The sequence below is a fragment of the Palaemon carinicauda genome, chromosome 31 (genome assembly GCF_036898095.1).
Source record: "Palaemon carinicauda isolate YSFRI2023 chromosome 31, ASM3689809v2, whole genome shotgun sequence".
NCBI classification, from domain to species: Eukaryota; Metazoa; Arthropoda; class Malacostraca; order Decapoda; family Palaemonidae; genus Palaemon; species Palaemon carinicauda.
In genome coordinates, this window is record NC_090755.1 from 2,710,173 (window position 1) to 2,720,172 (window position 10,000).

Sequence of the window (10,000 nt, forward strand, 5' to 3'; positions counted from 1 at the left end):
CTTCTTCTTACATTTCTAGTTTACGAACACCAACTTGGTCGTTTTCTAATTGGGTAACACCTTGCCTGAAATTACCCCCTCAGACTTCCAAGAGGGTCAGTTTCGAAGAGGACACTACTGTGATGAATTTGTTTGGTTATTGGTGGTACACGGAATCAGGATTTTGACATCTACTTCCAGAAAAGGTTTATTCCAGGTAAAGTGAATAAGGGAATCAAGCTAACGCGATTTAATGGATTAGAAATATTAATGATCGCGACGATGTTTATTTTTCAAATGTGTGAAAAGCGGCCTTCAATTTGAAAACAGAAGTTAGACTTTGCATTGGGTTACTGCTACCTAACGATTTCAAACTGATAACACAATATGTAAATGTATTTTCATGCGTTTAAACTAGTATACATAGTGAAATTGCCTACTTATAGAACCACGCAAGACATCAATGAGCTGCTGTTTTTCAAATCATTGGGAGTGGCCTTAAGTATTTTTAACGGAAGCCGTTATTTTGAGAGCATGGAACTGTACCAGAAAAAGTTTATGATAAACGCTTGAATGTCATTGTACTACTCAAATCAATGCATTTCCCTGAGATCTTAGTATTACATTACAAACTGCATTCCGAATATTCATAAACTCCCACTAATGTTTTGGATCCTAGATTTCAAAGAGCATCAAATTATTACCAAACACATGTCACATATTTGTTGCTTTGCCTTTTTTTGGAAAAAATAGCAGCTACGGTTTTAAACCTATTCATAAGATGAGTAGATTATACTGTAGATATATGGATGATTATATATGGTAAAAAATTCTATGATGAGAAATTGTTTCATTATAGAACAGTACAATATTAGTTAGGAAATTGAAACTCGCATAATTGAATAGATCGTTGCAAATACACTATTTTGAATGGCATATACGACTGGCGGAAACCTCTATTAACGAAGTTACAGATTTTAATTAAAAATTCCCGTTTTGCTCCTTTTGTCAGCACAGGAGCTTCCTTCCACCCGGTAGTTCAGACAAAAGTAATAGGTGGTGCTTCTGTCGTTAAGTTACTTGGGTAAAATTGTAGTACACAGAACTACTTTTCCAATAGAAGAAAACCACTTTCCATATAATAAATATTGTTTTCAAGGAATATGACCTTTATTTCCACTGCAAATAAACAGGTCTTCTGTTATCAACCCCGTCCCCACTTCCCGACGGACATAGGTGAGAACCTGGGACTTTCTGTGAGCCAAAAGAGGAAAAAAAAAGTAACTATTTAATTTTGAGATTCGTACAAGGCTTCAGAATCTAACAAACCCACCTAACCTAACCTAGTAGTTCCCGGGTAACAAACCTAACCAGGGGTGCTTGTCCCCGGACCCCTTCTTAGGTCACAAACCTGCCCAGGTCACATTCCCAGCCGGCGGGGGGGGGGGGGGGTGGAAGACTCCGATGCCCCTTCCCAGGTCACAAACCTGCCCAGGTCACAAACCTGCCCAGGTCACAAACCTGCCCAGGTCACAAACCTGCCCAGGTCACAAACCTGCCCAGGTCACAGACTTAGCCAGAGGTGTTCTCTAAAAGATAACTCTGAATCGCTCTTAGGACACTTTACAAATGAGAGCAGATACCTATGGTTCGTAAAGTGTAAAAAAAAAAAAAAGTAAAATAAATATTTCAGGGGAATAAGATGCCAGAATTTTGTGTAAGTTTTCGTGGTATTTTATGCTTCCCAGAGAATAATGTATAGAGATGAAAGGGTTATTTCTATCATTAGCTATCGATTCACCAGTAAATTTTCCCCACCCAAAATCCTCAGTTCCCACTAGGTGGCCCCCATTACCGAGGGATATATTAGGATATATCTTAACTATTTATTTGCAATGGAAATAAAGTTCATCTTCAAAGAAATCGCGCTTTTCTATTTAACCTCCATTTCTTTATTTGTAAAGCCTTTTCCATGTTTATACCATTACTTATTTGAACAGAAGGGCCAACCGTTTTATATTCGAAACGTAAATTTTTTTTGTTTTCTTTAATGAAATATACAATATAATCATAGCTCCCATTTTAATTATCTTAATAATGAAAGGTTGCTATAGAAATGTGTGTTTGATATATTATGATAAAAACAAATAGGAGCCAAGTCAGTATTGGAACAGAGGCTGGAGCACAAAGCTGCAACACATCCCTTTAAGTTTGTATAATTAGTAAAAAACTACATCATACTAGCCAATGGGGCTGACGCGTAGAGCAAAGTACGTTCCTCTTACCCGAACATAAGAGCAATGAGATAATGTTTAATTGTAAGCGAAGCGAGCACCAGCAAAGCAAATTTCACAAATCGTTAGCTTAATCAAGTAAGGATGTATTTGTAGTACTGTACAATGAACACAGCTACAAATGACTCCAAAGAAAATGGAATGGAAAATCCAGTATTTTTACTGCCTTTCATTACTATTATTGTTCTGATTACAGTAACTATTTTTTTTACCATGACTTTTTTATGATGATTGGCGAAACGAAAAAAGTTTTAAAAACATTAAATTAAATATCTCTGATACACACTATATTTTAAGGTGTTTCTAATGTAATTGATGACGATACCTTGCACAAAGCCATAGCTTTTTATTTATGGTAGTCAACCCATCATAACTCAAAAACTATGGATTTCCGTCAGAAATCATTATCAAAATGTGTAATACACAACATAATACATTAAAAACCCAGTCTTATTTTCTACAAACTGTTTATTGCACTGTTCTATAATTTTACCGGAAATTATCTCATCAAAGAAATAGGTCATCTTTTCTCTTACTACTTATCTTGCTTTTCATTCCATTTTACCATCCTTGTTGGTGCAAATCCCTTGCAACAATATGATGGCATAACAAGGGTAATTAGGGGCCCTACCTGTCATGGGTTCCCAATTTAAGCTGACTCAACAAAAATCAGTGTTATAGATGTGTTCCAACCTAATTTAGGATGCCATGGCCTTCCTGTCCCAGCATGGGTTTGGGTGTAACCCGCCCCCCTGGACTTCCATTAGCTTATTGCATACCTTAATTTTGTTGATACTCGCTTTAATGTGAGAATGGCATTTACTGCGGCATCACATGGTTTCCACAAGTTTCTATTAGCTAGGCACCTGGAGTTGTGGTTTTCTATAAAAGGACATTGGTTTAAGTTTCCAATGAAGGATCCCCAGGGTAGTGTGTTAAGTGTAACCCTATTTGCACTAGCCATTAATGGGATATAGTCTGTCATTCCTCAAGATATTCTCTCAAAGCTATTTGTTGGTGAACTCTCCATCTCATTTGCTGGAGCTAGAATGGCAATGGTTGAGAGACTACTACAACTCTTAATTGACAAAATTATTCAGTGGGGTGATAAGAAAGGGGTTTAAGTTTTCGACAAGCAAAACTGTTGTTGTCCATTTCTGTTGTATTCGGGGAATTCATCCAGACCCTGATATAAACATTAAAGGTCAACAGATCCAATGTGTAAGTGACGCAAAAATTTTATATTTGATATTTGATTGTAGGCTTACATGGGTTCCTCATTTGAAGGCGTTAAAAGCTAAATGTCTTGAGGCTCTGAATCTTTTAAAAGTATTGTCCCATACATCATCATGGGGGGCAGACTGCAATACTATTTTAAAATTATACAAGGCCCTGATTTTTTTCAAAAATTAGTTATGGGTATGAAATATACTCCTCAGCCACCCCAAGCCGATTAAAGATATTAGATCCAGTACATCATGCTGGTATTAGATTGTCCACAGGAGCGTTTAGAACTTCGCCTATCCCAAGTCTCCTTGTTGATGCTGGAGAATTACCTTTAGACCTTTACCGAAAGTCTTCTATCGTACAGCATTGACTTAGTTTGCAAAGACTTCCTAATTCTTTAGCTTATCAGACTGCAAGCCTTGTAAAGCATACTTTGAGTTGCACCCAAAATCTCTGCAACCTTATGGTTTTCTGATTAAACAATTAATATACAGTCTTGCTATAATAAGAAGTAAGGTGCTTCCATTTAAGGTATCATCAACTCCTCCATGGAAATTACCAGAGGTATCTTTTTGTAAATATTTTATTTAAGTTAAAAAGAATATGACTGACTTTAGACGCCAGGTCTCTTGTTATGGAGCATGTTGCAGATTATAGGGATCAACTTTTATAAATACTGATGACTTCAAATCAGATCCTGTCGTTGGATTAGGAGTATATAGTAATGATTTTAATTGTAGAGCTGCACTTCCTCTAACAACTTTCATATTTACTGCCAAACTATATGGCATACTAACTGCTATTGAGGAAATAGCATTGGAGAAGGGGGCTAATTTTACCATTTATAGTGATGCAAGGAGTGTCCTTAAAGCTTTAGAAGTTTTTAATTCTAATAACTCTTTAGTTTTAAAGATTTTAGAATGGCTTTTTATTATTGGATTGAAAGGTATAACTATTCAATTTTGCTGTGTACATATGTAGGTTTGTCTGGAAACGAGAAAGCAGATTTACTGGCTAAGAATGCTGCAGCTGAGTTGCTACCAAGAAGGTATCCCATTCTTTGTGATGATTGTTTACCCAAGATTAAGAATTTGATTTCTAATGATTGGCCACAGCATTGAATAGTTTAATTGAAAATAAGATGTGAGAAATAACATTATATATACCCATGGAAGTATAACATGATGCCCCGGAAGTGAGACTACTCTTTGTCGTCTCCGCATTGGTCACACACTGTTGACACGTGAATTTCTGCTTACTGGACAATACTAGCCATAATGTGACGACTGTTTGTCACCCTTGACAGTGAGGCATTTGTTGACCAAATGCCCCACATATAGTAGCCAGAGAAATAGATATGTTTGAGGCTCGAGTTGAGGATGACAGGTTCATCCTTGCCAAGATTCTTGGACATGTGTCCTACCATGCTAGTGGTATTTATAGCTTTATTTCAGAAGCAGGTCTTCTGAAAGCTATTTAGCTTTTAAAATGACATCTTTGCTATTATGGTTTTAACTGAATATTCTTTTACTCATTACTTGCAATAAAAAATATCGGCGTCAATGACCTTAGATGTCAGGATGCCAGAAAACCTCAAATCAATCGATCAATCCAATGAAGGAGATATACTAAATGCAAGAGGAAAGGAATTTCTATACATACTAGTGGAACAACATGAAAAAAACTTTAAATTAGACAAGAATAGTTTAACATTTCTCTGCCTTCCTTTAAAATTTCCTGAGAACATTTAGCAAAGTTCTACATGCAATGGCTCTGTTGGTAAATATGATACTTTAATATGTTTTAGACATATACACAAACTGTATATTTTTCCTACTCTCTTTTTTATATTTTATGAATTTCTGACCAAGCTTATTGGGGCAAAACACCCATTTACAGTTTTTGGAAACCCTTATATAAAAACAATTATGGGGCACCCCAGGAAACAGATTTTTGGGGAGGGAAAATGCCCCCCAAAAATAACAGTAATTTGCAGTACTAATAATGGTCAGAAATGCATATTAAACACAAGATAACCACTTGCTAAAATGTTTTATTCGTGTAAGTGGCGTCAAGGTACCATAATTTCAAAAGCTATAACTCAAAAAATCACACTTTAAAAAGGAAGCAAACACAAAAACACCAGCTAACCTAAAGTTCCCCACCTAACATAAAAGCTGAACCTACCAAGAGGGGTGCTACAGCTCTTCTGCAACCCCTCTTACACTGCAGTATCCTTTCCTACTCCCTTACACTGCTGTATCCTTACCTACCCACTTTACAATGCCGTATCCTTACCTACGCACTTTACACAGTTGGATCCTTACCTACCCGCTTAGGCTGCTCTATGCTTACCTACTTGCTTTCCACTGCTGTATCCTTACCTACTCGCTTTGCATTGCCGTACCCTTACCTACCGTTTTGCACTGCCATATCCTTATTTACCCGTTTTGCACTGCCGTATCCTTACCTACCCGCTTTACACTGCCGTATCATTACCAACCTGCTTTACAATGCCGTATCCCTGCCTACCCCATTTACACTGAGATATCCTTACCTACCCGCTTTGCACTGCCGTATCCTTACCTACCCCCTTTACACTACCGTAACCTTACCTACCACCTTTACTCTGCCATAACCTTACCTACCCCCTTTACACTGCCATAACCTTACCTACCTGCTTTGTACTGTAGTATCCTCACCTGCCCCATTTACACTGCCATAACCTTAATTAACCCCTTTACACTGCCGTATCCTTACCTACCTCTTTACACTGCCGTATCCTTACCTACCTCTTTACAATGTTGTATCCTTACCTACCTCTTTACACTATCGTATCCGTACCTAACTGCTTTACACTGCTGTATCCTTACCTAACCCCTTTCCCTTTACACTGCTGTAACCTTACCTAACCCCTTTACACTGCCATATCCTTAACTAAATCCTTTATACTGCTGTATCCTTACCTAACCCCTTTACACTGCCGTATCCTTACCTATCCCTTCTACACTGCCGTATCCATGCCTCTCCCCTTTACACTGCCGTATCCTTACCCAACCCTTTTACACTGCCGTATCCTCACCTAACCCCTTTGCACTGCCGTATCCTTACCTAACCCCTTTGCACTGCCGTATCCTTACCTAACCCCTTTACACTGCTGTATCCTTACCTAACCCCTTTACACTGCCGTATCCTTACCTAACCCATTTACACTGCCGTATCCTTACCTATCCGCTGTACATTGCTGTACCCTTACCTATCCCCTTTACACTACCATGCCATATCCTTACCTAACCCCTTTACACTGCCGTAACCTTACCTACACCTTTACACTGCTGTATCCTTACTTAACCCCTTTAAACTTCCGTATCCTTACCCACGCCTTTACACTTATGTATCCTTACCTGACCCCTTTTTTGCCATATCCTTACCTATCCTCTTTACACTACCATATCCTTACCTATCCTCTTTACACTACCATATCCTTACCTATCCTCTTTACACTGCCATATCCTTACCTATCCTCTTTACACTGCCACATCCTTACCTATCCAGTTTACACTGCCGTATACTTACCTGTCCCTCTTAGATAGCCATATCCTTACCTACGTACGTACCTATGGCATCCTACGACCCCCCATCTTGGACACTTGTATTCTTGGCTTACCCTAAGGCTAAGTCTAAATCTTGCACTTGCTTTCAAAACAGTTTCACATCTAGCCAGGCAACACTAAATCATCATATTTCCTAAATCATAAACCTAGCTTTATTTTATTGTATTTGACAAGATAAACACCAATATTAAACTACTATCCCATTCCTTAGTCCTGGCAAGTGGTACATCCCCGTGGGTCATTATTAAAAGTATCATAAGTAGTCATACGGACAGTATTCCTTACCTTAAGTTTGGTAGAGCGAAGGTTAATGGTTCTATGTAAATGGTAACAGCAACTGGAGCTGTCCCTCTCATATATAGTATGGGTGACAGTATAATCGAAAAGAAACTCGAATGCCACTCATTTATCATTAAAAAAAATACAATCTTAAGCATTCACTGCCTTAGGGACATCCAAACCACATGGTGGTCATGATGGATCATGGAACTGAAGCAAAAACTGTGGTAATTGGTTATTCTTACATTTTTTTAACATGGACAGGAGGCAGGTCCTTTAATTCACCTTATATGAGTAGGTTGTGCCCACACAACTTTGATCTTTCTTTAGGAACTACTTGATATGATAGTTTCCAAAGCCTCATCTTTTTCTTCTTACAAATTGTGAAATTCCTTGTTGTGCTTCTAATAATCTACGTTGCTAAAAGCAAAATGCTACCTATTGAGTCCGACATGATTTCTCACTTTCACAGCTTCATAATTCCAGGGCACCCGCACAACAAACACAAATCTGTTTCCACTGTCAATGTGGCCCCATGTAAGCAACAACAATGACCCACTTTCAACTAAGATAGGCCAAAATAAATACGTCTAAAACCCTTCTAACTGTACGTGAAGCAACTCGCGTCCTCTTACCTAATCAACACAACGGGGGTGACAATCTATAGACATTCTTACTAATCTACAGTTTTCTTACACATCAGTTTTCCCAAAATACTATTCCCAATACACAATGATAATCTTTACCTCCAAAAATCAGGGTATGAAAACAGGCATTCATGACATGCTTTTATCTGAATATGGCCCCATTTACATAGGCTACACTGTAACTCACTCCACACTCCAACTAATCTCATGAGGATTCCACATTCCCGCTAACATACTCTCACCCACTCTCATAAAAAAAAAAAAAAAAAAAAAAAAAAAAAAAAAAAAAAAACCACAGGTCTGCAATAGAAACTACTTTTTGTATCCATATTGTAATCTTTACCCCAAGCAAGCAGTTGTGTCTCCCTATACAACCAACGCTCCTTCTTCTTCACCTTCATGGTCTGTCTCACTCTTCTCATTCTCTGACAAGTCTACAATTTTTATAACAAGTAAGATGTGATGCAGTGTGCAGTCTACAGATACTATATTTTGAGACTCATTATTCCTCACACAACCTATTCCGCATAGGGTTATGTACTCTACAATCATTGCAAGCACCAAGTCCAGCTGAACATCACCATATATTTACTTGTGAAACACCTACCCCAGTTGGCTAACTGCATCCATCACCATATCTACTCTCACTATGATGCTAGCCTCCCTTGCACCTTCAAGTCTCCCTCACTTGCACCCCTTCATTCAACGTCTCGACCATTAAATGCTAATAGACAATGTTCTATCCCACAGCTATTAATCAATCACAAAAGCTGCATTCTGGTCAAATAGTCAATGATGTATCTTAACCCCTTCCCTTTACATGGTCCTCTTTTAGGGACAAAGAGCAAGGGAACACATTTGCTAGTTTAAAGGGGTGACTGAAGATACACCTAACCTAATTATTATCCTAGTTGCACCAGCCTGTGAGATTCTCTGAATTTAAAGGACAAGCATCTAAACATTGCACCATTACAGAGTAAGGAGTACTGGCTCATCACCTAGCATAAATCCAACCCTCTTGCCACAACTGCAGCAATATGTTGTGTGATCGATGACACTATAACTCTGGCCTTCATACTTAGCTCGTCCAGATGAGGCCCTTGTTGCAGTGCTCTCGATATAAGGTCTTGACAAGAGTTCACAAATTCCAATTTGATTGTTGTTCCCAACCCCTTGCCTATAAATGACGTCACGGGCCCCATGCAAGGATATAGAACTTAAATTCATAAATCCAACCCAGTGCCCTTGAACTCGGCTAGAATAGCTAACATTAATGAAGGGTTCCACTAGCATAAATGTCTACCTAATCCCAAGTCTCTCACCTTTTGATAACTACCCAAATACCATCATGCAAAGGCCATCTTCACCGTGGCCTCTAAATTCTTGATGCCCAACTGGTCTGCTTTAATCATCTGTAGGTATAGGCCTGGGGAATGTTCTTTCAAGTTAAAGGGGTATGAAGCATGCTCCATTTGAATCATTTTGGCCATTGCTACAAAACTGATCTTGGTTAACTAAGCTATCGGTTCCCCCTTGCCCTTATATGGCCTCATATAATCTCCAGTAGCTCTGGTTTTCCCTGCCGTGGTACACGCCTAGATAGTTTTGAGGTATTTCTGACACTTTTGAATTTCCCTGCCCATTTTTGTACAAAAACGTAAAAGCAAAATGTTACCTAATGAGTTACACAAGGGCTCTTATTATCAGAATTTTAGGGCACTGGGCGATGAGTACAACATTGGTCCTAGTACCGATGTATCGGGCAAAGACTGACGCCCAATCGAACTAAGGCTAGCCTAACTACCTCTAACACCCTTATAACATCATTCACCCTATACAAGTCCTCACACTCCCTTAACACAATCGGGGACACAATCATGATATGTTTTCATTAACAAAAGAATTCCCTACACACAAACTCGTACACAATACTATCCTTATTACCTAAAAAAAATATATC

The 10,000-nt window shown here is 38.5% G+C and overlaps 1 protein-coding gene across 1 annotated transcript in view; it reads left to right on the plus strand.

Moving 5' to 3' along the window:
- The first annotated feature begins 14 nt into the window (after positions 1-14).
- The window catches only part of LOC137625053 (uncharacterized), a 29,122-nt gene continuing 19,136 nt past the window's right edge, over positions 15-10,000 (plus strand). Inside the window, exon 1 of the mRNA XM_068355987.1 lies at positions 15-196. The gene's annotated coding sequence lies outside the window, so the exon portion shown is untranslated. The remainder of the gene's footprint in view (positions 197-10,000) is intronic.